Raw genomic sequence first — 26,378 nt, forward strand, 5'->3', positions numbered from 1 at the left:
TGGTGCGTCGTGATTTTGTGAGGTCCGTGGCGGCTCAGTTGTTACTAATAATAACAGTAAGCAAATTAAAGAGACGTGCATCGCCAGTCTTACTTCACAACACAATGGTCCTTACGTAACCTGGGACTCCTGCTCGGCACACAGCGAGAGAGGAGGGGACATCGGCTTCCTCGGTCTGGTCTCCAGAAGCCCCCGTGGGTTCAGCCCAGCAGGACTTGGTGTTTGGTGATCCTGCCAGTCCCAGCTTGCAGGGCTCAGCTGGCTCTGCTGGGACCCCCTCGCTGCCCTCCACCATGAAGCTCACCAGCCTGCCACCTTGGACCCACATCTAGCCTCTGACCCAAGGACACGGAAGGAGAAGACCCCTAGGTCAGGTCACGTCGAACTCGCTGTGTTGGCAGAGGCGGCGGGACCTGGCGTCCCTCCGTTCTGGTCCCTCATAACCAAATAATACCATATTTAATCAGTTCCAAGACTCTAATGATTTTTGTTTTAACATCTCTGAAATCGGGGTGACTTTTAACAATCTCGGCGATCTTAAATTGGATGAAATAAATACTTAGTCATAGTCTGAGGCAAATTAAGTACTCGGTACCAAGCATACGTCTAGGTGCTGTACCTGAGTTTCCTAACTTGATCCTGAAAGTAACCCTAGGATGAAGGTATTAGTATTCACATTATCCCCATTTTAGAGATGAAGAAACAGAGGCACAAGGCACTGTGGAGCTGGTGGTGGCAGAAGTAGGCAGGTGCGCACCACATGCTCAAACACAGCCACCCACCGGGGCCCGCTAACTTTCTGCAGAGATGCTACAGGTACGCCTGGCCAGTGTCCCTCCTGCCCAGCCCTCGGGGATCCACCAGCGCAACCTGGCAGGGTCCCTCTGGCCACCCACAGCCTCTCTCTTTACCTAGCATGCCACCCAAGTGTCACTCACACACATGCCATGGCCAAGGAGGATGGACAAACACGGGACCCTACCTTGGGTCCCAAGCATGTCAAGACCTTTGGAGGCCGGGAAGGTCATCTTCGTTTTCTGGGGCGCAGGCTTCAGTCACAAACCCTGGTGTGGGCACCGGCTCCCTGCCTCCCCAGCACGCTCCCCTCACCAGAGCCATCGCTGCCCCTGGGACACCCAGTCTCCTGGCTGGTCTCTCTTCCCCAGAAAATGAAGATTCTCAGACGTGGGCCCAGAAAGCCGACTGCCACTGGGACCCCACCCTGCCCCCCAGGGCCCCCGCCTGGCCTCTGTCGCCCAGATGAGCCTGCCTGCCCTTTGGTTCTGGGCCGATCCAGGGACAGCCACTGGATGACCTGATCCCCAAGCCCGTCCTGCCCGTCCTGCCCCATAGAACCTGTTGTGGGAAAGACAAACTGGGACATCAAGTCCGTCAGAGAAGAAGACCCCGTGACCTCACTCGTGTGGAATGGAAGAAACACACAAACAAAGGAAAGGAGGGAAACCAAGAAACAGACTCGGCTAGAGACGGCGAACGGATGGTTCGCAGGGGAGAGGTGCGGGGAGGGAAGGGGCGCAGGTGGTGGGGGCTCAGAGGGCACTTGTGGGGGGCACCTGGGTGGTGCAGTCCGTTAGTCGCCACTCTTGATTGCGGCTCAAGTCATGACCGGAGGCTCCTGAGCTCGATCCCCACGTCAGGCTCCACGGTCAGTGCGGAGTCTGCTGAAGCCTCGCTTCCCTCCGCCACGCCCCACCGTGCGTGTGCGTGTGCGCGTGCGCGTGCTCTCTCCCCCTCTCTCTCTCTCAAACAAAAGAAAACGACCCTCATCACGACAAGCGTAGAGAAGTGTTGAGTCACCGTGTCATACCCTGAAACTAGCAGCACACCGGATGTTCACCAGCTGGAAGTTAAACAAAAGCTTAAAAATATACTTTACATTCATTCCAAAGCAAGCCCCAGGCCTTGGTCAAAGTCCTTTGTCCCCTAGTCTCAGAAGAAGTTTCCGGAACCAGCCGGGCACAGCCACTGATACCCCCGGTGTTCCCAGCTCTCCCTGGAGGATCCCTCTCCCCGCCCCTAAAAAGAAGCCCCCAGAGTACAGAGGGCACAGCCCCAGGTCTGGCTGTCCCAGGAGGACGACACCCCAGCGTCTGTCTCCTGGCCGTGACAGGTCCGGCTCTGCCAGCTCCCCGAGAACCTCCCCAGAGCCCCAATGCCCCGAACCCTGCTGGAGCAGGTCAGCCCCACCCTCAGACCTGGGGACCACCTCGTGCAGGGGCAGATGGCCCTGCGGGCAGACGTTGCTGCTACATCCGTGCATGTTCCCTTCCCTTCTGCTTCCACGCTGTCCCTGCTGTCTCGGAGGCTTTCTGCTCCGAAGAGTCCCCTATTAAGAGGAAAACACTCCTGCGGGCAGCTGGGCTCCGGCAGGTAAAGACTGAACTATCAGCGAACGCCCTCTCCTCACCGCCGTCCCCGGGTGGGAGCCGCGGGGTAGCCTGATTCACACGCTGGGGCGGTAACAGGCTGGGGGTAACAGGCTGACTCACACGCGGGGATCAGGAGGGAAGGACCCAGGGTCAGGAAGTCCCGCGGGAGCTCCAGGGGGCCTGCGCTGGCACTAGGACAGGATCATTCGTGTCATGTGCCCACACAGGGCTGGGTCCTTCATCGGGCCGTAAAATTATGTGTCAACATCCAAACAGCAACCTGCAAAAGAGACTAACCCAGCACTGCCCGATTTACAGTGGGGGAGACTGAAGCAGAGAGGCTGAGTAACGCCCAAAGGCCACACAGCTTCTCTCGCAGGCCAGAGGCCCCCCCGACGCAAGGCCAGGAGCTCTCGGGGTGGGGCGTGCAAGGACCTCACACCCCCGCCCCTCTCCACCCCCGCGGCCACTCTTGCGCTCACTCCTGTGGACAGAACTGTGTCCCTCCAAATTCATGGGCTGCAGCCCTAACCCCTAACGTGAGTGGATTTGGAGACAAGGCCTTTAAAGAAGCAGTTAAGGTTAATGGAGGTGGTCAGTGTGGAGCCCTAATCCTGTATGAGGGCGGCGTTCTAAGAAGAAAGAAACAATCACGCCCCTCTTCTTCTCTTGCTCCCTCTCTCTCCCCCTCCCCTCCGTGCGAGGGCACAGCACGAAGGTGGCTGTCCACCGGCCAGGAAGAGAGCTCTGACCGGACCCCGACCATGCTGGCACCGTGACCTCAGACTTCCAGTCTCCAGAGCTGTGAGCAGATGTCGGTCCGTCTTCAAGGCCCCCCGTCAGCGGTATTTCATGGTCCGTCCTCCTCTTGGCCAGGCGCTGGTCTGATTCACATTAGTATGAGATCTGTGGGCGCATCGGTCCTGGCTCCTTGCTACACAGCAGGGCATGGTGACCCCAGTGCCCGCAGGGACAGGGCAGTCATATAAAGAGCCAAAAAGCCAAACGTCTAGCAAGAAGGTGGTGGGAGACTCCGATGGAATGATTCCCCTCGTCCAAAGGAGTAGCCACAGCTCGTCACCGACTGACTGTTGCCGTGAGGGGCTACGTCCAGCAGGGCCGGCTGTGGTGTTTACAGAACTGGAAATCCAGATGGTGACGATGACAAACCAGCTGACTCTTACATGCCGGCAACGACACCCAAGTTTCAAAGCGACAAGATAAAGAGCGCAACCACACAGGAACAGCAGTGGCCAGACTCTCTCTGTGGGCTAGCTCTGGCCTGAGAACCACGATTTCCCAGCCTCATTTAGGGGAGGGACAATTCTGGAAGCCAGAGTGGTGGCTGAGATGGTGGGCGCCCAGGCCCGAGGGTCGCTGTGTGTCCGGCCCGCCGGCCTCTCCCTGGGGACGGGGAAGGGAGGGGAAGTCAGGGTCTCACCCGTGGCTTCCCTCATCAGTCTCTGATGGAGCTCCCCAGGGTCCCGAAGCGCCCACGTAGAGACGGCCCAGAGACCAGCGGCCTTGGCCCCAGACTCCTTTGCCTTTGCTATGGCTGCTCCACAAGCCGACCGCCACGCTTACAGGGGCCCCTTCCCCCCACCCTTGACACGTTCCAAATCCCACCGGGGGTGTCGCTCCCAGCTGAGGACCGCACGAGGCCGAGAAGAGCAGGACAGCCGCAAGGAGCCACAGGGAGCTGAGGCCGGAGCCTTGACCCAGGCCGTGGGGGGCGCAAACGTGCGACAGGTGCCGGAGACTCCCAGGAGAGGCCCGAGTCCGCCTCCAAGCTGGAGACCTGGAGATGGGCTCCGTGCGTCCAGCTGGGCAGGGCCAGATGCGGAGCCAGAGGCCGGGGCTTGGGAAACAGCAGTGCTGGTCAGTGCCCTCCACCCGGCCTCCGAGGGAGGACCTGGGCCAGGCCTCCCACACGGTGGGATCGGCAAGGCCCCCCACCTCCGCCCCGTGGACTTTGGCTGCTGGGAGCTGTGCAGGCTGCGGCCATCAGCATGCCGGAAGCACCCTGCGGCCCCTGCGCCGTCTCTCCAGCCCCAGCGGGACAAAGACGAAGCCCCAGACGACAAAGTCAGGGCACAGAGCCACCGCTAGTGTGCGAGAACAAGCCCGCGTTGGGGTAGGAGGCTGCAGATTTGGGACCTAAACCAAAAGGGACAAGGAAATCAATTTCAGGCCCGAGGGTCCCCGCTCCCACCAGGCCATCACCTCCCCTCTCGGTCGCGGCTGAGCTCCCTGGCCAGCGCGGGCTCTAAGTGGCTGTGCCATCGGGCCTTGTGTATTTGAATGTGTTCATTATATTTTAATATGATTATGTTCAATCCAGTAGACTGAAACAGATCTGTCCGGATGTATAATTAGTTTCTAAATGCTTATTATTCTTGGTGGCAGTGCTGGCAGAGGCTTGGAGAAGGGAGAGGAGTCCGTTAGCTCTTTTTGCTCATTAGTCACGGTTGTGGGGACTCATCCGTAGGTCTGGGGTAACCCTGGCTGCCCTGGGACACAGGGCCCTCAGCCTCCATCACAGTGACCTTGTGCTCTGAGCCCCACCTGGGGATCGTGGGGTCTCAGGGTTCACCAGGAGCTCCCCACTCTGCCTGCCTGTTCTTCCCCAGGCCTCCTCTTTGGGAGGAGCCCTGCACCCCCACTCCAGGGCCCTGGAGGACGGCAGCCCCCACACTCAGCACAGTGTCCCCGCACTCAGCACAGTATCCCCAGCACCCGGCGCAGGACCCACCTATGCGGCCACACCCAGCGCTGCTGGCGCGTCCGGGCAAAGGTCCGCCACAGCCTCTGTCCCGGCTCACTCAGGTCTCCCGGAGCTCGAGAGCTTTCCGAGGGGAACTGGTCTGGTGCACCCGATCTTGATGGGCCTCCAGGGGTTCAAGCTCTTTACGACCTAGAGTAATTTGCCGTCCCGGTTGGGCAGACTCTGATCCCCTGAGAAGCATGAAAGAAAGGAGAGCCCCAGGAACACCTGGGCTTCCCTCACGCATGCCCAGTGGGACCAGTGGGCAGGGCGTCTGCTGCCCCTTTTTAACTCAGGGCTCATGTCTGGGTCTTCTTGGGTAATCCTCAGGGGCTAGGCTGGGTGGTGGTCCTCGTCCTGACTTCAGGAACACTGGTGTCCTAGACATCTCCCCCGGCTGGCCTTGGAGACATCACAGCGATCTGCGCCAGCTTCCGAGGGTTCCCAGGGTGCGTATGCTGATCAGGTGCTCACTATAACCCGGACCCTGACCCGGACCCGGACCCGGACCCTGAGCCTAGCGTTGTATGTAGACACAACCAACAAGACACTTGGGAAAATAAGGTAAGATGTAGCCAGACACCGGGGTTGCAGACGGGACTGAACTCTCCGAGTGGGCTCTGCTCCAGCGCAGGAGGAAGTGGCTACCTGATCTCACCCTACGCCCCATGGGCCGCACGGCCTCTTACACAGGTGCTGCTGCTTCTTACTTAGCAGGTGCTGCTGCGAGTCTTGGTTCACTGCAGATGGACGCCGGAATTTCATGGTCCTTTCCCCTGGATGCCATGGGGCGGGGGCGGGGGCGGAGACAGGGAGAAGCTGGCACTCGCCCGGGCACCTGGTGATCCCCTGGGATCACCTCTTGAACAGCTACCCCGCTGGTTCCTCGCGGCCTCTCTTCCCTGCTGCCCACGGCCTTTGCGGAACAGGCGCTGGTTCTGGGAGCCCAAGACCACAACCTCCCGGAGGTCTATGAGCCTGGAGGGAAGGGGCCCAGACCGCCTTTGGACTCCACACTTTCAAGAGGGACCCGAGCTGGTTACAGACCCGCGCCGCCTGGCACGGCCCTTTCCGCCGACTGCTGGAAACACTCCTCTCCTGTGAGGTTCCATGTCAATACACACTTGTCCTTTCCGTTTTGAAGGCGTGTCCTTACTCCGTCACGCACACGCCTACCGTCTTCCTCCTCTCCGTGTGGAACTTCTCGTGCTGTTGGCCGGGCTCCCTCTCAGACTCTCACCTCATCCATTTCAACTGAGTTTTATCGCCTCGTCTTGACTTGTACTGAGTGTTTCTTCATTATCTGTGGGTCTGTTTTATTGCCTTTTCTCTTTCTTCTCTCTTTGTTCTCTTTCAGTCTCAAACTTCAGTTTTCTGAGGAGCCGCAGGGATCACCTAGGCCCAGGGCAGGAAGCGCCAGGCCACCCACCCACGTCAAGGGAGGAGACTCCTCTCTCTCTGCCCTTGGAGGGCTGACTCCCCTATAACCTCACCCCAGGAGACCCCTGAGACCCTGCCCCCAGGACAGGGTTGCAATTGTGGTCTCCCTAGGGGACACACACCCATGTCCTCTGGCAAGGGCCCACACAGCCTAGGCCTTCTAGAAGGAGGCCTCACGGTTCATAATCAGCTGCTCTGGAAAATACATGCATCTGAATGTGTGCCTTCCTGCCGGCTGGTAGGAGGTCCCCAGCTTCCTGTCCCTGAGCAGGAGCCCCCAGGGCTCGCCAACCCCCAGGAAACGCAGCAGAGAGATCAGCACCGACCTCTGTCACGTGGGTCGAATTGCAGACCCAGACATCTTACTTGTGGGATCTTAGGAAGACATTTCTATTAGGCATGTCCTCCAGGCCTGGCTGCACAGAGAGGCAGATGGGGCTAGACGGGGCTGTTCTGCTCTGACCACTGGGCGATGGAACAGTCTCTTAGGGGCCATTCTGTCAACCCTATCCAGGTCTTTTGTCACTGTCCCCAGTTTTGACCCCCCCATAGCCAGCTTTGACCCACCTCCCACTGTGAAGTCCTCCACACTGCTGGGGCCTGTCCCCCACGCAGGGCCTCTTGTGGGCTGCCACTCCTGCCCCAAGCTTCACCTTCCCCAACTAGACAACCCAAGCAGTCTGCTTCCGCTCCTGCCTGTTCTCTGCAGAGCCAGGGTGGTCTTTGGAAGGTGTCAATCGGGCCACATCACGCTTTGCTTCAAATTCTTCCGTGATTTCTCATCAGATACAGAATGAAATGCTCTTGCCTTTCTGAGGTCCCCGAGGCCCTGTGACCCACCTCTCTGACCACCCACTCACCCCGCAGCCAAATCCCTGCCTCGGCAACACCCCAGACCCTTATGCCCGCGTCTGTATGCCTGATGCTCCCGTTGGAGGCTGGCGCCCGGATCCATGAGCGCCCGGCTTCCCCTCCTCACTCGGGTCCAGCTCAATGCCACCTCCTAAGAGGCTCTCCCCAGTCACTCCGGTGACGTGCCCCGTCCACAGACGCACTCCAGACACGAGTTTTTGCCACGTATCACCATCTGAAACGATCGTATCTACCCATCTACCTACCTACCTATTTGTTTGCTGAGTTTGGGGGTTCTGCTCCTAATTGTCCCAGAGTAGCTCATATTAAGCCAACTCTCTGTCATAAATCACATCCATAACAAATAATAGTCGTAAAGTCTGGGCGATGCATAAAAGATGATGCTCAGAAGGCACGAGAGTGACTCAAAGCAGGGGGACACTGAAGGGACGTTGATGTTGGAAAGACTGAAATGCACTGAGCACCTTTCTGTTTGTGTGACTTTCAACCGAGGGCAGCCCCCATCAGTGCCCTGTGAGGCTAGACACCGAAGTCTTACTGCCGAGCAATTAGAAGACAGGGTTCAGGGCACCACCAGCAGCTGGGAAGGAGGAGAGACTCACCGGCAAGGATAGAATCACAGAGGGAGGGACCCAAATCTCATGAGTCATGCTGTCAGACATCAGGTCAACCCCCCAAATCTACCCAGCCAGGGCAGACTCAAGCCGGCCGGCTAAGCCTCAGAGAACTGAATGGACACTTCAGCTGTGGTCCAGCTAAAACAAACACACTGGTGAACCAATAAATACTCTTTGCATGAACATAACAGAACCCAGAGTCTCTACCACAGCTTATCTACAAAGTCCGGGGCACAATTCAAAATTCCTAGATGTACAAACAAACAGGAAAACATGATCCGTACCAAGAAGAAAGGCAACTGACAGAAACCACGTGGTTGCAGATTTTGCATTTAGCTCAATGTCATAATAGAAAACATTTGCTAAATGTTTATTATCTGTGTGTCATCACTAGGATGTAAACTCCCTCAGAGCAGGAACCTAATCAGTTCTGTTCCTTGCTCTGTCCCCGGCTTTTAGAGTAACAGATGGTGCATAGAGAAGCACCCCGAAACTATGAACATGGCATGAAGCCGGACTGTATTTTTTCCTCCTTATTTTCTGTCTTGATTCCTTGAGGTCCCTCCTAGGTGAACCAAACTCCACCAGAGAACAATCATTCTCTTTCGAACACAGAGCACAGTTGTGTGATTGTGAGTTAGTAGCGGCTGTTATAGACAAGTAACTTTAGTCTCTAATTACTGCCCAAAAGAAAGCTATTGTGAAACCCGATGTCACCATTATTCACAAAACATTCATCACTTAACTGACTTAAAGTAAGAAATACATATGTAAAGTTAGCTTGTTCCCGGGCCTGGGTGTTTAGTGTATGGCTAGTTCGTATCAGAGGGAACCAGGATGTCCAAGGTCAGGCGTAATCCATGTTTATCGAGGAGGTTAGTCCCTGAGGTAGATGTTTAAAAAAAATTTTTTTTCTAAGAACCTAGATGCCCATCAACAGATGAATGGATCAAGAAGATGTGGTATATATACACAATGGAATACTATGCAGCCATCAAAAGAAATGAAATCTTGCCATTTGCGACGACGTGGATGGAACTAGAGGGTATCATGCTGAGCGAAATAAGTCCATCAGAGAAAGACAATTATCATATGATCTCTCTGATATGAGGAATCTGAGTGGCAGGGCAGGGGATTGGGAGGGAAAAAATGAAACAAGATGGGATTGGGAGGGAGACAAACCAAAAGAGACTCTTAATCTCACAAAACAAACTGAGGGTTGCTGGGGGGAGGGAGGTAGGGAGAGGGGGCAGGGTTATGGACACTGGGGAGGGTGTGTGCTATGATGAGTGCTGTAAAGTATGTCAACCTGGCGATTCACCGACCTGTACCCCTGGGGATAAAAATTCATTATATGTTTATTAAAAAATTAATTAAAAAAATTTTTTTGCCGGATCAAATTATTTCTGCCATAGTCAGAGTTGGGGAAGTTATTAGACCCTTGGTCTGGACTCTAGATGGGACCCCAAATTCTTCTTGAGGAGTTTCCCAACCCTACCCACAGACAGGGTGATATTCAAAATTTGTAAAAACACTCAGGGCGCAGACACTGACCAATCCAGATGGAGGCCAGTCAAACACCAACCAGTCAGAGGAGATGCCAGCTCTGAGGCGCTGGTCGGGCAGGAGCCACGTCCTACATAGCGCTCTGTTTAGGAAGGTGTCCTGGTCACCTCCTCCGCCTTCACAGGAGGATTTCGGTGCCACCTCCAGCTCTACCAACTGTCAAAGCATATGGGAGTGAACCCAACCAGCATCCCAGGGCAGCTGCCCTCCAAGCACTTGTCAAGGAGAATCACCTCAAAATCGCTGCTCCGTGAGCACACTGTGGGGAGAACAACCATGAGTGAAGTGAAGTCCATCTCATTTTTCTAAACTGTGATTTTCATGCTAATGTTCGCCGTGGGAACCCCTTTCCTCAAGTAAATCTTATGAGGAGCCCCAACGCGAACAATGAGAGGAACAAAGCTGATCGTTTCGGGCATACAGACGCCAGTGCGCCCTCACCGCTCACCACCACCTTCTCACACACACACAGACACACACAGACACACACACACAGACACACAACACAGACAGACACAGACACACACAGACACACAGAGACACACACAGAGACACACACAGACACACAACACAGACACACAACACAGACAGACACAGACACAATGACACAGACACACACACTACACACCCCTGAAACCCTGCAGCAGCCTCTGGCATTCCAACAGTGAATCACTCATCATGGAGAAAGGCATGAATGAAAGTCTGTCACGGACACTCGAAACTCCGATAGAGGCGGACCTTCGGAGAGTGTTTGGGGCACCTCTAGGTCCCGCATCATCCCCCCTCCCCAGAGGAACATCGCAAGGGGCCGTCCTAGTAAGTCCCTCGCTGTAGGGACTGTAAAAGCAGTTTAGGACTCGTTGCTTCACACACTGGCCGTTTGGGGGGACCCGCGGAACTATCTTTTTCCGCCTCTGGTGACACAAGTGGCTGGGCCTCTGCGGAGCAGCCGGTTTGCTTCTGTCGCACAGACGCTGGGTCTGCAGCCAGAGACTGCTTCCCTTCTCTGGGTGGGCCCAGGGGAGGGTCCAGGGCGCCCCAGGGCTCCACCTCCAACAAACGTGCCAGGTCCGATGCCGCGAGTTTGTGTCCCGACCCATCCTGGCCCCATCCTTCCTTCCTCAGCCTCGTCTTCTCCTTTGTCGTATTTTCTCTGCCCACGTCCTGGTTATTTGATTACGTCTGGCAACTGCATATGCATCTTTGCAAGCGGCCTTGCACGCTTTCTGGAACTGGCAGGCAAACGCATCAGCGGATCCTGACTGTGGGATTTCTGCAGTGCACCACGGCTCTCTTCAGTCCGCCACTTTATGATCTACTTCAGCAGGCACCAGCTCTCGTACGGCCAATTTCACTGTCTTTTCAGACTAGAAAATCACTGCCTGGCCAAAGACACGATGCTCATGAGCTAACTAGACGTCGCTTTATTACGGATTCTCGTAATCTCTGCATCCCCTGGGTGCACGGCGGCACAACCGTGCCGGGGGAGGGGAGTAAACCCGTCACTCACCCAAACCCAAATATTTGAACCCAAACATTTATGACTTTTTATCTCTGACCCCCCGCCCCTGCCCAGACTCTCCTAAAGCTTTGACAGGGCAGAGGGAAGAAAAGTGAGGACTCGGCGATGGGACAGCCAGTCTCCGTGGAACTGAAGTGTCTTTGGTTTCTGCTGCTGCAGTTTTATTTTCCTCCAGCTCTGCGATTAGAAAGGACAAAGCCATCAGAACCACCCAGTTGTCTTTAAGATATAGCTCGCCCTCCTCACGACTCCGGCCCTGGCTGGTAGCCTTGGTGTCCCAGGGTCGGAGAATCGGGTTACCCACCGAAGCAGTACATCCACGAGAAAGCAGGAGCGTACTCCCCGGTTCCCAGAGTGATGCTGAACTGGGAGGCTTAGGGAGCAGCTATGCCATATACACGGGGAAGAAATAGAGGCAATTTGGAGGAAAATCTCTCCTGGAGGGAATGTACAATCCAAGAGCTCTCCCACGCGGTCCTCTCGGTTCACCGGGGACCACACAGGTGCTAGGCAGGGAGCCCTCCCCACCCTAGAGAAGGGGCCAGCTCTCCCCCTGCCCCCGGAGTACCCTGGGATGGTGCCTGCTCCGGAGGGAATTGCACGTCCACCAGTAGCTGGATGAGCCCCCGGAGGGCGACCCCAGTGGCACCGAGGAAAGAAAACCCTCTCAGCCTTGACATCTGGGAAACATTCTGAGCTTTTCATTCTCTCCTTCTCTTGGGCCGAGGTGGTCCCGGCTTCAGGATAATTTGCAGCCTCGCTGGTCTTGGGGTGGCAATAGGGACCCTGAGGCTAGAAGCCCAGGTCTTAGGGGCTTGGATCCCGCATCCAGAGAGCACCCTGGGACCTGATTTGAAATGCGCCCTGGGAGTCAGGAGCCCCCTCCACCCGGAGGAGGGCAGGGAGCCTCTTTCTTGGTAACAGAGGGACCCCATCCTCCAGCCCACAGAGGTGAGCACGGGGAACACTGTCAAGAGAATGTTCAGGACGCTCTGGCAGCCCGGTGGGCGGCTCCCTGGGGCCGGACCAAGCGGGGAACAGCCTGAGCTGAGCCAAGGACTATTTGGCACCTGCACTGGGCTTTCGAAAGGCAGAGGGAGAAGCAGGCCTGCGGGGACAGCAGGACAGAACGTGGTGGAAGCCCATCTGCGGCAGCTTTTGTTGCCGGAACATTTGGTCCCGGGATTAGGGGCCTCGAGCAACAGGGCATTGGGAGAGTAAACGCTCATGAAACCAAGGCCTGCGTAGCCCCGCCTCTCTCGGCCTGCCCGGGGCCTCCCTGCGGTGGCCGAGTGGACGGACAGCCCTCCTTCCCAGGGGACCGTGACTTGCAGCCCGGGAACGCCAGGCAGCGCGGAGAGAAGCCGAGGCCTCGGGGAGAGGCCAACGCCAGCTCTCTGTGAGTCTGTGCATTTGCGGCCCCACTGGGACTCTGGAGAATTCCGGGAGCCAACTCCGGCCTCCCTTTGACAGAGTCACTTTTCATCTCTTTGGCTGCAGGCACAGGCAAACACACACAGGCGAAAATCAGTTCATAACTATGCACATTTTATAATAAATTTTAACAATTTAAGAGTCTGGTACAGCTTTATTATAACTTTTATTTCAGCACACTCATTCAGGGCGTGATAACCTGCCAGAAACACGGAATTCGCTTGACAGATGCTCTGAGCGCCAAGATAATGGAATATGCTGGAGAGAAACCTGGGGTCGCACCCAGCTCGGCTCTCCTCCCTCCCTGGGGGGTCCCCGAGGGGCTCTCGGGGGTTCTGGACGCGGAATGGGAGCTGTGAGTGCCGGGAGGGACGCGCCGGCTCAGCCAGCGTTGCTGGGTCAGTCTCCGAGCGCGGCCGGCCCCACCGCCTTCCCCGGACCTTTCGGTGGCTGGAAGGTGGCACCTTCCCCCCCCGCCTCCTTCAGGCCTGACCTGGGAGGGACTGAGATCAGCCCCAGGGAAAACCTCCCAGGCGCCGGGTCTAGCTTTCCTCACTCCTTCTTCTGCCTCCCCTGCCCACTCTGCCCCCCACCCGCACCCCCCGGCATTTTTCTCAACGATCAGCAGCCTCGGTAGCATCTGAGAAGCTGAGAGAGAGGCAAGTCCGTGGTCCCACCTCCGTCCTACTGGCTCTGAAACTCCGGGTGGGCCCCCGGGTGTCCTCACAAACCTTTCCGGGGATGTTGACACGCGCCCGAATTTGGGACACACTCAGGTTTGAGAGGTCGAGAGGTTTCAGGGAGGCTGGGGATGCTCTGGTCAAGCGAGATTTGGGCTGAAGCTCGGCCGCTGCTGTCGTGTCTCCCTTGCCGGGAAGACTCGGGCCTCGGGGTCCCCCCGTGAGAAATAAGGACACAGGCCGGACACTCGCCGTGGGCTCCCGAGCCCTGACAAATGACTCCGATAGAGCCCAGCGGAGACCCCACTGTGACCTTCTCTTCAGGGAGAGACCGAGTGGCCCACATCTTAGAACCCTCCCCACCGCCCCCTGTACCGTGGGGGTGTGTGGCGGTTAAGGGCCGTCTTAGCATCAACTAGGAGAACTAGGGGGAGGGAGGGTCCAGGACCAGAAACAGGTCCACGCAGGGGAAGCCAAGCGGAGGGGTGTGCGAGCACGCAGGGAAGCCAAGCGGAGGGTGTGCAAGCACGCAGGGAAGCCAAGCGGAGGGTGTGCGAGCACGCACGCACAGAACGGGAATTCATCCAGGTCCCTGCCGTTTTCTTTTTAATTTTTAAAATTTATTTGTTTGACAGGCAGAGAGAGAGCCGGAGGGAGCACAAGCAGAGGCAGAAGCAGGCTCCCCACGGAGCAGGGAGCCCGATGCGGGACGCGATGCCAGGACCCGGGGACCATGACCCGAGCCGAAGGCCGACACTGACCCACGGAGCCACCAGGCGCCTCTAGGTCTCTGTTTCTCTGATTTTCTTTCCTCTCCCCTTTATCCCTTGCCTACCTGTTCCTCCAAGAACATGAGCAAGTCTCTCCTGCTCTCCTTGGATCAACAAAACCCCTGCTTGGACACGGCAGCCTCTTCTGTCTGCCCCCGTCTCTCTCTGTGCCACGAGAGCCAATCTTGGAACTGCTGTCTCCCCTCAGACCGTCACTTCGAGGTTCCCGACGCTCCGTCCTTGACCTCCGTCAGTCGGCCTGTGGCCACCATCTTCTAGGACGTCGCGCTAGCCGCCTCCTGCTTTCATTTCCGGGGGCCGTTCCCCAGCCCCTCGGTGGCCTGGTCTCTCTGGCATGTAACCCTCTGCCCTCTCCCGGCTTTACCTTCTGACTGTCCCTTGTCAGGCTTCAGACGATGTTAAATAGCCTTTACCCGTCTGTCGTCCGAGCTCCTAGTGTGATGATTCACTACCTACACGCCGTCTTGCGTGCGCTCTCCGAAATATGTTACGGAAATAGACAAGGGGGAGTCTACCTAATTCTTTCAGTGTCCTCCAAATGCAACTACAGACAAAAATAGTCTTTTAGAAGGAAGGGCCAGAAAACGTTCATTCTCCTTGAGGAGCTAGCATATGATCTCATAAACAATGAGACTCAGAAAGCAAGTCTCAAAATGCTTGAAATGGGCAAATCCGTAATGTCAGTCCCAGCAGAACACTGGCTAGACGGGATGACAAAGAGTCGGAGGGCAGTTTCGGGTGTGAATGACGTCGTATTCCTTGATCTGGGTGCTGGTTAGGTACGGTATTCAGGATATAAAGAAGCATGGAGCCGTATCATTAAGATATGAGAGCTTCTTGGACACATATTAAACTTCAGTGAATTTCTTACAGAATTCTGAGTTCCCTTTTCTCACCGGAAGTCCTGATCAGTAGTGGCTCCATTACATTCTTAACAACGTTTTGACCTTTACGCGCGCATCCTATTGTCTTCCAGTCTTGCTCTCCTGCTCTAAATTATACTCTCCGTGGTTCAAAAATTGTGTCCTCAGCTTATAACTATATACCTTAGGTTTTACTGTATGTGCACATCCACAGTGCTTCATGTAGATGAGGAGTCTTTCAAGTGGGATAAAGTCTGCTTTTTTTGGTCTCTCTATCCTTCATGCCCAGCGTATAGTGGTTGTTCGATTAATGTTGAAAGAGAGAAAGAAGAGAGAGAAAAATCGGGTAAAAGTGAGTGCAGGACTTAGGGGTCAGAAGGGTTCTTTCTGAAAGGAGAGAGGTCTGAGCAGATCTCCAGGGCGGTGGGAAGAAGCTGGGAGAAAAAGACACATTGACGATGAGGAGGGTGATCTACCAATCCTCCCGGGAGAGGAGGAAGAAGTTAGGACGGGGCGAATGGTCTTGAACAGAAGAGACATTGTCTTCTTCATATCCTTGATTGGTTTTTCCTCCTCTCTGCAACCTGTAAATCGTTGTAATCCCTCAAAACTCAGTCCTCTCCATCATAATCTGTCTCCTGATGATTTCATCTGAGGTAGTTTTAAATACCATCTGTCCTCCGATGGCTCCCAGGACTGTATCCAGCCCGGATCTCTGCTGTGAACCCAGGACAGCCCACTCAGCCTCTCTGCTGGATGCTCAGCAGACGCCTCGAAGTTAACAGGAGAAACACCGAACCCTTGATCTTCTCCCGAACCTCCTCCACCCACAGTCATCCCCATGGGAGGCCAACGAAGCTTGAGTCATCCTTGACTCATCTTTCTCTCACACAACCATCCAGTCCGTCCACAAATCCCGTCGCCTCCATCCTCAAGAAGAGAGAGAAAGTCCAGAACCCAGCACTCTTCACACCTCCGCTGTTCCCCCGGGGCCAGACACCACCCCTCTCCCCGGGATTTTGTGTTTTCTTCGATAGTCCTCTTGCTCTACCCAAGCCCACCTACAACCTTTTCACAGCACGGCAATTCGAAGGATCGTTTTTAGGAGTCTCCCCTCCGCTCAGAGCCCGGTGCTAACTTCCGTCTCAGAGTAAAAGTGAAAGTTCTTATGACCCTCCATGCTAATAAGGTCTTATGACCCTCCAGGGGTCTAATTTCCATGCTGCCTTGTTTCTCCCTCCTTGTAGGACTGTACACGCTCAGGGCACATCACGCTCCCTGCCCCTACCTGCCTTCTCTGCTTTCTCTCTCCCCCGGCTGCTATTTACAACCTACAACCCCACCCTTCTGTCCTCACGTTTTGTCTTCCCCGCTGGATAGAAGTTCGGCAGCGACAAAGTTCCTGTGTGGTTTGTTCACTGCTGTAGCCTCAGAGTCCAGAAGACAGCATGGTCTATGTAAATTCATGAAAATTTCAACTAAATTTTTTAAAAATTTAATTTTAATTTAATTTTTTTTTAAATTTAATTTTCCCAAGGGATTCTCTTGCTTAAAACCCCTCAGTGACTCTTTATGTCCCTTAGAATAAAGTCCCCTTCTTTGTGGGCACCCAAGGCCCTTTGGGAGCTGGCCCTGTGGCCTCCTCTCTCACATGGCCTTCCAGAACACAGCCCAGTGGAATCACCCAGCAGCCCAGCCAGTGGGTCCTCCATGATTGGCCTCCTCTCCCAAGAGGCTCTTCCAAAACCACCTGTTTGGGGACTCAATTTGGGGGTCAATCAAGTTAGAGTAGACCCCACCCTTGGGCCCCGACAAGGCACCGGGCTCTTTCCTGCCCTAGCCTGTACCAGTCTGCCCTGACACCCTTTCTCTGCTGGTCTGTCCTCATGCTTGAGAGCAGAGGTGCCCATCCGTCGAAGGCAGGTGCCTCCAGCCCTAGCCAAGGACATGCTCTGTGAGGTGGCAGAAGTGGGATAATCATTATTACCATCATCTTTGATAAATATTTATTCAGTCAATGGCTCGCCTCAGTACTACTGTGTCCCCACGGCTCAGCTTGCCAGTTAACCGACGGTTAGAGGGACTGACTCCCATCACACACCGGAGTGGCAGAGTGAGCGCCTCTTTCCACCTCGAGCCCTTCCCCTCTTCAGGGTCTCTTCCTCAAAGCTGGAAGAAGACGGAGCCTCACACGTCATGAGGGACAAGCAGAAGTCACCTTGATGTCTCCTTAGCAATCAGAATGGCTTCAAGGTCACCTCAGGCACCTGATGCATGTCCTAGGGCACGATATATTTTTTACTGCAACTCAGATTTCCTTGCAAAGGATACCGTCTAGTCCGAATTTATTGCAGTCACGGGCTCTTTGATCTGTCTGGCTTAGCGCGTGTCTTAAGTAGGCTGAGCGAGAAGTGATTTCACCTCGTCATTAAAAATCACCTACGGTGAAGGTGAAGTGCCCGCATACCATCACGTATTCATTCAATGAACCTTTATGAAGTTTCAGTGCCACTGGGGGAGGATAATGACACTGAAGAGGGGGTGCCTGCCCCCAGAGGAGACGCGGCCCCACAGTCAGTGAAGGGGTCCCCAGAGCTATTTAAGTGGTTTTATCCTTCACGTTAGGCTTTGCTTAATTAGAGGCAGATGTCTTCATCAAAAGACAAGAGGAGAGATTTCCTTCATACCAGCTGCACGCACAGACTTCGGTGAAGTTGTTCCATTTAATCCCGACAAGCCGACGGTACCCCAGGCTGAAAGTGAGACCCACGGAAGCTTAACGGCCGGCCAGGCCGCACAGCAGCGTGCGCTGGTGCCCGGCTGCCGGTGAAGGTTCGCCGCCCTCCGGGCCGTGACCTCCGTCCTCCAGCTCCCTGGTAACGGGAACCCCCGCTAAGGCCGTTCCAAGAACATCCAGGGACCACAGAACTGTGCAAAGTTGCCATGTCTACGCAAAGCCATTTACAGCTTTTGAAAGCCAGCAGCCATCCAGTAAATTAAAACACCACACACACACACACACACACACACACACACCATTAAGTTGAAAAGAAAAATGGACACAAGGAACAGTCTACTTAGTCACTTATTGTTAATAGGCCCCAGCCCGTCCAAGGACACGGTTGGTGACGTCTATCCCAAGCCTCTCCCTGCCGTGCAGGGCGCATTTTGTGAAGTCTGGGCTCCTTTGACTTCTAGAAAGTGGCCGAGGAAGAGGGTTGATGCAAGCAAGGTGCCCGGGGAGGCAGAAGGGCCGCGGTGTTCAGGCCCCAAGGGGACAGAGGGAGGAGACCTCGAAGTGGGCCCCTGGCCATGGGAGGAGCTCCCCGGTGGGACGCTCTGTTAGCTCACGGAAGCGGCCACCGTCCTGCTCACATCCTAGCTCCAGGCGACAGCCCGAGCCTCGGTGGAGCCGTCCACGCCCCAGCCGAAAGCACAGCCTGGACGCGGGCGCCACACCTGCCCCGGCACCTCCCGTGGGCCCCCTTCTCACCCTGCGCGGCGCCCCCACCATCCTGCCTCCGGGGTGGGCTTCTGTTTGCAGGAAACACCTCTCCCTGGGCGCCTCCCTCAGAAGCCTCAGACCATGACCCAGATCCACTGCCGGGCACAGCGATCAGGAATGCCGCTGAGGGCTTCGTTCATAGGGTTTGAACAGTGCCTCCCAACCAGGGCTTTTCTGCCGGGGCTGAGGGCTCTACCGCTCTGAGAACAGGAATCACTCTGCACCCACAGCGTCTGCGAGGCAGGTATCCTGACTTCCCCGACAGGCACTCAGAGAAAGTTCCCATCCTTTGCCGGAGGGTTGGAAAGAGCTTTGCTACACCCACCAGAGCTACTGTTCATAGGAACAGTTTAGGACCCTGCGGGCAAAAACTCAGGGGGAAAATCCCAGTCCCACGAGCTGTGTTTTGGTTCAGATCCTTCTCGACTGGAGAAGTGGTGTTAATCATCTGGGATGTCTTAAAGCCCCTGGGGGAAAAAAAAAACAATAAAAGTGCTTTTTCTCTCCTAAGCTACTTTCCTTGGTGGGGGTGCCCCCCCCCAGCACCCATGAACTCCTGCTCCGGGGACTCTAGCTCAGGACAGTGAAAATGGCTCCCTCTGCCAGGCCTGGCTCTCAGGGACATCTGTGAAGGCGTGTCAAGCTGACTGAGAGGAAACCTCTCCTTCGGGTATGACTCAAGACGAGCATCTCACCCAGAAGGAAGATGTGGAGGCGAGAACAAATCAATGAAGGATTTGCAGATAGATGTTCCTCGGCCCGAGTACAATTTACAAAGTGCGGTGTGGAAGGGGATAAATCTCCTCCCCCTCTCCGCCAGCCTCCAGCCGGCTCCTGAACAAAAACAACTCTTTGCCACAGAACCTTGGGCTCAGCTGGAAGTGAGTTTCCTCAAAAGGCGCAGGGAAGGGGGGACCCACGCCTGAAGTCCCACAGCCGGCGTTTCGCGTCTGGCAGCGTGAGGGTAGGGAAGGGGCGGCCGGGGGGCAGGTGCCACGCGGGGTTCCTGCCGGGACACTTTTACAGAAAGAAAGTTGGACGGAACGAGTTTTCCAATGTCACGGGGGAGCGGCCGCAGGGCCATGGGCAGGCCAGCCCGGTGGCCGGTCACTGATCTGAGAAGCGAGTCCACTCAGGGTTATGCCCTTTCCGTGACCCCCCGAGGGAAGGGACCCAGCGAGGAGGAGAGGGCTCTGCACGAGCCCAGGCTGGCAGAAACACCTTCCCCAGCTCTCCCGGCCACTTGGGCAGCTCCGTGAAGCCGGGACCAAAACTGACGCGCAGGGAGCGACCCCGGCCCTCCCCACCCCTCCCCTCCCTCCAAACCCCCAAGGAAACTTGATTTGTCTGCAGGGAACCCAGGCTGGGAAACTGGAGAGGAGGCAGAGGGGCAGAGGGGAAGCCGGGGGGCCAGGCAGTCCGTGGGATGATGGATGCACAGCCCAAAGCCCCAGAGCGAGCCGACAAGGACCGTACCTCCTGCTGGTCTCGGGGGAGCCGCTCCGGGATCCATGGCTGGGAGCTGAGGAGAATCTCTAGGGCATCGGGAGGAAGCAGAGCACAGCAGCTCCTCAGAGCGATGGGCCAGGGCGAGCTTTAATTAACAGGGTCTGAAGCCTCTTCGTTTTTTGGTAACTGAGCAGATTTAAAGGGCTAGAGTCCCAATTCGGAGGGTGCCGGTGTCGCTCTGCCTGCTGCCTCTGCTGCTGCTCCGGCCACGGCTCGGGCGGCCGGAACAGCTTCCTGCAGACCTTTCGGTCCGGCGAGGAACCGCAGCGCCGACGGTGGGGCAGCACAGCCCGCGATCTGGGGGGCTCGGGCCGCAGGGTCTGAATCGAAGCCGCAGGGTTGTGGACCTCGGCACCGCCCACCCGCTGTCCTCGGACCAGGGAGGGAGGCTGGATTCGTGGGGTGCAGCTGGCAGCAGGGGAACCCTCCCAGATCCGGAGTGGGACGGACAGTGTCGGGGAGAGTGGGAAGTGGGGGCTCTGCTTTGTGCTCCTCTCCGGACAGCGATGCACAGTGACAGCCGTCCTGCAAACTGCACACACACACGCACACGCACACACACACGCACACACACACCTGTCCATGCATACACATGTCCGCCCCCACACACATCCGCCCATGTGCGCGCACACACACACACACACACACACACCCTTTCTGGATACCCAGACCGCAAAGGCCATGGCCCGCAGCCAGCCAGCTCCCTGACCACACACCTGCTTTTACAGGTAGACACACCAAGAGAGAGAGTTGTGACTGTTGCTCCAGAGCACGGCCAGGAGAGAGGCTGGAGAAAGGCGGTGGGGGAAGGGGAAGAGCAAACCCTTGTGGACAGCGGCCAGCCTCCTTGGCTGCCTTTCCCAGAGCGGAGACTGAGTCAGGAAGAGCCTCAATTCAGGACCATCACCCCTAGGGAACCTCCGTCCCCACAGCCTCTTTCTCTGCCCTCCTGCCAGGCTGCCTGAGAAGCCTCGCCTCGGGCGACACCTCAGGGTCTCATCCTCATCCCGGACCCCGGACTCTCGCTGAGGCCATGCGGTTGTCCCCGGGCGCTGCTCAACACCGCTGCTCAACCCAGCTGCGGGGGCTCCCCAGACTCGGGGCTCTGCCTTGGAGTGAGTAACAAGGGGGTGTCCCAGACGGAACAGGCCTGGGGATGGGGGGAACCTCAGATTCCTTCCGGCTCTGCTGCGAACACCCGTGGGACCCCCTCCCCTCCTCAGCCTGCGTTTTCTCATTTGTAAAATGTCGGTGCCGAAGCCAGCCAAGCTCTTCCCGGAGCCGGCCCGCGAGGAGGGGACGCGGCACTTTTAGGAAACACGTTCCGTTATCCAAACCGCAAGCTTGACCACATCTCGGCGGACGGGACGGCTCCCTGCAGAGGGCGCGCCCTGGAAAGTCTGGAGAGTCGCTGGGCAGCATCGTCTCCAGGGGCCTCGGCAGCGAGGGCTGCAGGGGGTCAGGTCCGCCCACCCTGGTCCGGACTCTGCCCCGGGAGCGAGAGGCTCGCAGTGGCCCGGAGCAGGTCAGAGAGCAGAGCCGCGTCCGGTTCCTGCTGAGCCTGGGGCCGAATCCACCGACTGGAGGGTCTCTCTCCGCCGAACTCTCTCCCTGCCCTCCTCACCCCTGGCCGGCTCGCTCCGTCCACCGCAAGGTGCCCGAGGCCTCCTGCGCACCGCCGATAAAAACTGTCCCCAGAGAACCTGAGGTCACCCCTTCGACACCCGTTCAGTGTGACTGCCTGTCCCCGTCGTCCGGGGAGCCTCGCCCATGGCCTCTCCGCTCGCCTTTCAAAGACGGCAGCCGCGGGGACTGGTCAGCGCGGGGCCGGGGCCGGGGCTGGGAGATGGGGCCTGGAACCGAGAATGTTCCCACAGCCCCGGCCCCGCACGGGCATCTCCGAGGAGGGTCTGCGGGGCCTAGAGAGGCCCGAGAAGGACCCCTGGACAAGGACACATCTATCTGAAGGGGAAGGGAAAGTTCAAGTCCTGTTCTTCCCAGCCGGCCCCTCAGACCCTCGGGGTCTCTGTCCCGGTTTTCAGGAACAAAGCCGAGCCCCCCGCTTGGAGGCCGACCGTAAAGAGAGCATAAAGAGAACGCTCCCATGCGGGAGGGACTGTGGCCCCGACACCCATTTCTTGGAGCCGTCCGAGGACTGTCCCCGCGAAACCACAGCAGCCACCGTGATGGCCTTACGGGACCCCGTGGGACGCCACGCCCCGAGCGCCACAGTGCGAAGCTCTCCTCAACCTTCCCCACGGCTCCTCAGAACACAGACCCGTGAGCCCCGAGATTGAACAGGAAGCTGCGTCCCCTGGCAGAGGCAATGGCTTACTCAGCCCCGTGGGAGGCCCCCAGCTGAGGAAGACAGGAAAGGTCGCCTGCGGCCTCCACCACCAGGACGTACCCTCAAGATGACCCTGACCTCTTCAAGTCCAAACTGAAGAGCCTACGACCCAGAGAGACGCAGGGTCTCCCTCCGTCCTATCTAAGCTCTGCCATGGGCACCCTTTTGGCCCCAATGAGGGCCTCTTCTCCGTGAGTGACGGACGGACCGTCCCTGCTCCTCGTGCCCCCAGCAGGAGCTCAGCCTTATCAGACTTGGGCACGATAAGCTTATCAGAACACAACCCCGGAGGCCCGATCTCTGTAGATGGCAGGAGTGATCTGGGGGAGCCTGGAAATCGGCCTGTCGACAGATCTGCTTTCCTGGTTCCGGCTCATCCCTGCGGGCACTCAGCTCTGCCCCCGCTGCCCAGGACACCCTGCGATGCTGGGGCCTAGTTCTCCAGACCACTCCCCCCAGGCACCCCTGCCCACTGGCTTTCTTGTCGGTTCAGCCGAAGCAGGACCCCAAGAAGCTGGGGAGGCCAGGAAGGAGCAAACCGCAGAGGGATGAGTCTTAACCCACTGGGTTAGCTGCTGGGCCGTGACCCTCAGTGGTCAGACGCCGGCTGTGCCGCGCTCCTCCCCGACCCTGGGTCTCCTCAGCCAGGACAGTCCTGCTGGGCCAGCTCCCTCGGGCCCCTCCTCGCCCAGGTGAGACCACCCAACCTCTCTCATTCCCTTGCCCCCCGGGACGGAAGCCGCCCTTGCAATTACCAACTCTTGGGGTTATTTCTGCTTTCCAGTTCCTGTAGAACCGGCCCTGCGTACTGAATGCCATCTGCTTGAAACGCCGAGTGCAGTTTTGTTTTCCTCGCCGGACAAGAATTTTCCTTGGAGATCCCAAATTCGAGCATTCCAAAAGTCAAGATCAAGTCATCCTCTGAACATCCTCGCACTTGTGACGACACATTGGAGAAGGGGAAGGTTAACGTTTATGGATTGGAAGAAATTACAGGAGAGAACTATGTATTAAGATCATTCCACAGGTCGGAGCCTCAAATTACATAGTTGTCATTAATTACACCAATTTCAACATATCAGAAAGGAAAAATATTCCTGGTCTAATTTTAGATCTGCCGAATTCAAAACAGAAGAATCTGAAGGCCAACTTAGGAGGTTAACGGGGAGAAGACGGAACGGAGAGCCAGCCCAGCAGGAAGGCCTCTGGGTAGCTCATACGTTCCATTCTGCTTGGTTTTTAGCGTGTTGGGTAAATGGTAGCGTGTTTCACTACTATTTTGGAGCCTGCGCGGTGTAGGCTGTTGGGGATGTGAAGGACCTTCATTCATCTCCATGTCATCCTCTTGGGTGCGGGGTCTATGGTCTGGGGACAGCCTCTTGAGAACAAGAGACCCCTAGGCAGAGCGTGGACCAGTGCCCCGGCTCAGGAGTTCCGAGGGAGGAACTGGGGTCTTCTCCTCCACACCGAACACATGATGTCGAGGCCTGAGAGCAAACCATGGTGTGATAGCCACCCAGACTCAGACAGAGAGGGGTGGCAGAAAGAAGTGGTCCCCACGGGGCTGGCAAGGCCTGCTCTCAGCAACGGCCTGTCCGGCTGGGCTGTCTGCCGAAACACGAGAAGAGCGACAGCGTGACCCTGTGTGGCATGAACTCTTTGAGCACAGGGGCCAGAAGGGCTCACTGATGCAGTGCCCAGGCCCAGAACGGTGATCACCGAGGCTCCTTCCTTTGGGAAGTCTGCCGTAGAGCAAAAAGGCAGCATCGTGGAGAGCAAAACCGTCCCCTCTCCCACAGGGGACGGGGGTACGGATGTGAGGCAGAGCAGCAAAGGTCATTTGTGTTCCCTCACATCACCTGGACCTCCCAGGACCCATGTCAAGCCCAACCCGGTGTGCGCGACCCTCACCGACCACCCCCCGCACCCCAGTCCTACGACCACTGGCTTCACGGAAGCCGTTTGCAATCTCGTCTGGTCTCCTACAAGAAATTTCTAGGTGAAGCACCCCATTTCCATCTATCCATAGTGTCCAGCGTCCTGCTGGCATCAGAGGTAAAGCCGGGCCCTTGGGGAGCTCAGGAGGTTGAAGGAAGACAACCATGAAACAGTTGCAGAAGAGAATGAGGCAGATAAGAAATGCACACCCAGCGCTACGCCAGTGCCCACCCTAGGACTCACTCCCTCTGGGGCACTGGAGAAGGCTCGTGAGGCTGCTGGGACCTGGAAATTCCGTAGGTGTTGATGACTTGATGGGGAGACATTGTTCCCAAAAGACCGGGCTCGAGGGCACCGGGCACCAGGCAAGGGAATGGAAGAAAGCCAGCTCGACATTGCTCACGGGGACACCGTTTCATGGTCAGATGGGGAGGTCAGCAGGGCGCACTCACAAGGTTGGGACTTCATGGTCGGGGAGAAAGGAAGCTCTTACAGGGCTGGGCGGGACTGGGACCTAGTGAGGGAGGCGCCGTCATGAAAAACCCTTCCTCGATATGGGATATCTAAGGCATCTGCTGTATGATCCAAGTAAGCAATGGGTTTATAGTGGGAGCACGATGAAATTAAGCTTTCTAGAAAACATGTGTTTCCCCACGGTGCTTGGGATAAAACCTGACTCCTTAACCGACCTGACAGGTCCTGTGGATGGGCGCCTGGGTGGCGCAGTCAGGTGAGAACCCGACTCTTGTTTTCCGCCCCCGTCATGATCTCAGGGTCATGAGATCGAGCCCCATGTCAGGCTTCACGCTCAACAGAGTCTGCTGGAGATCCTCTCTCCCTCTCCCTCTGTCCCTGCCCCTTCTCTCTCTCTCTCTCAACAAATACAATCTTTAAAAAAATCTAAAAAATGAAACGTCCTTCCGAAGCTGCTGGCATCAGTGTTCCTTTTGCCAACTCTCGTCTCCTCCGAATTCCTGTCAGCTACAGCCACATGAGGGCACTTGCAAGCCCCATAAGAGGCCATCCCTACACATCTCTGGGCCTTAGCTCATGCTGTTCCTCCAGCCTCGAATGTCCTTCCTTGCTGCCTTAGTGAACTCCTACTTATCCGTCAAGGCCCTACTCAGATGTTACATTCTCTGGGAAACCTTCTACAAGAACCCCTTTGCCCCCTATATGTACCCTTCCCCAGGCAGCAGAGGTACCTACCTCCCTTGATAGTAGCAATCACCGTACTGTACAGCCATTTGCCCCCCACACGATTGTGTCCCGCTCCAAACAGTAACAACAGGTGTTCTTTGCCTGCCTATCCTTAGTGCTTGGTACATGGTGATTCCACAACAAGCTCTGGTTCCAATGAACAGGAACATATACTTCTACATCAACAAGCTTCCTTAACTCCTTGGTGAAAAATGCAGAACGTGTAGAACTCACACTTGCAAAGTTCTATTAAAATGTCAACAATCTGCAGCCACCCATGGGAAAGTCTGTTCAGGAAGTAAATATGCATCTTGTTCATTAGAATAATATACAAGTAATATTTCTTAATATTTCTGAATACTTTTCTCACATTAGTCAACTTGTCTAGAGTTGTGTCACGTGACCTTGCCCACAGACTCAGACGACACAACCCAAATGCTGGAAAAAAAGGCCTCCCCAAGGCAACCACTTCTCTAGTCTTGCCCATGAGTTGTGAGATCACAGGAAAGGCAGAGGGTCCACGGTTGAAGGAAAGGTATTCGTTTCCATGAACACGGAGTACGGGGCCCAAGATGTGGAGCCACCAGCTTACAAAGCACCAAAGTCACAGCACAGACTTAGAGGCGAAAAGATGCCCGTCCCATTCTGACTGGTTAAGCAGAGATGAAAATCCACACACTCACTGCCCCATGAGACCTTTGTGAACACATGGGGTCCAGTGCACTGATCCAAGGTATTGGTCACTGTCCCGTGGGTGCCCCGTGAAGCTCGGTGATCAGCTCCTACGCCTTCGCTGTCAGTTACCTGGCGGATGTGGATTTGGTACGGATGTTGCTCCACGCCCCCCCCTCCCCGATGGCTGGGCACAGAGATTTGCCTTCCTGAGTCCCCCATGAATCTGAGTTTTGCTCCATGGCCCCGAAGGTCAAGGGTTCGGAG

At 56.4% G+C, this 26,378-nt stretch overlaps 1 protein-coding gene across 4 annotated transcripts in view; it reads right to left on the bottom strand.

Moving 5' to 3' along the window:
- CALN1 (calneuron 1) overlaps positions 1 to 26,378 on the bottom strand; it is a 492,584-nt gene that overhangs the window by 461,302 nt on the left and 4,904 nt on the right. Inside the window, exon 1 of one of the 4 annotated variants that reach the window (XM_032328182.1) lies at positions 19,922 to 20,148. The exons of 2 other annotated variants lie outside the window; for them this stretch is intronic. The gene's annotated coding sequence lies outside the window, so the exon portion shown is untranslated. Of the gene's footprint in view, positions 1 to 19,921; positions 20,149 to 26,378 lie in introns of those variants that run through there. One more of the 4 variants, XM_032328185.1, reaches the window with a different exon arrangement.

Source organism: Mustela erminea, chromosome 20 (genome assembly GCF_009829155.1).
Source record: "Mustela erminea isolate mMusErm1 chromosome 20, mMusErm1.Pri, whole genome shotgun sequence".
NCBI lineage: Eukaryota > Metazoa > Chordata > Mammalia > Carnivora > Mustelidae > Mustela > Mustela erminea.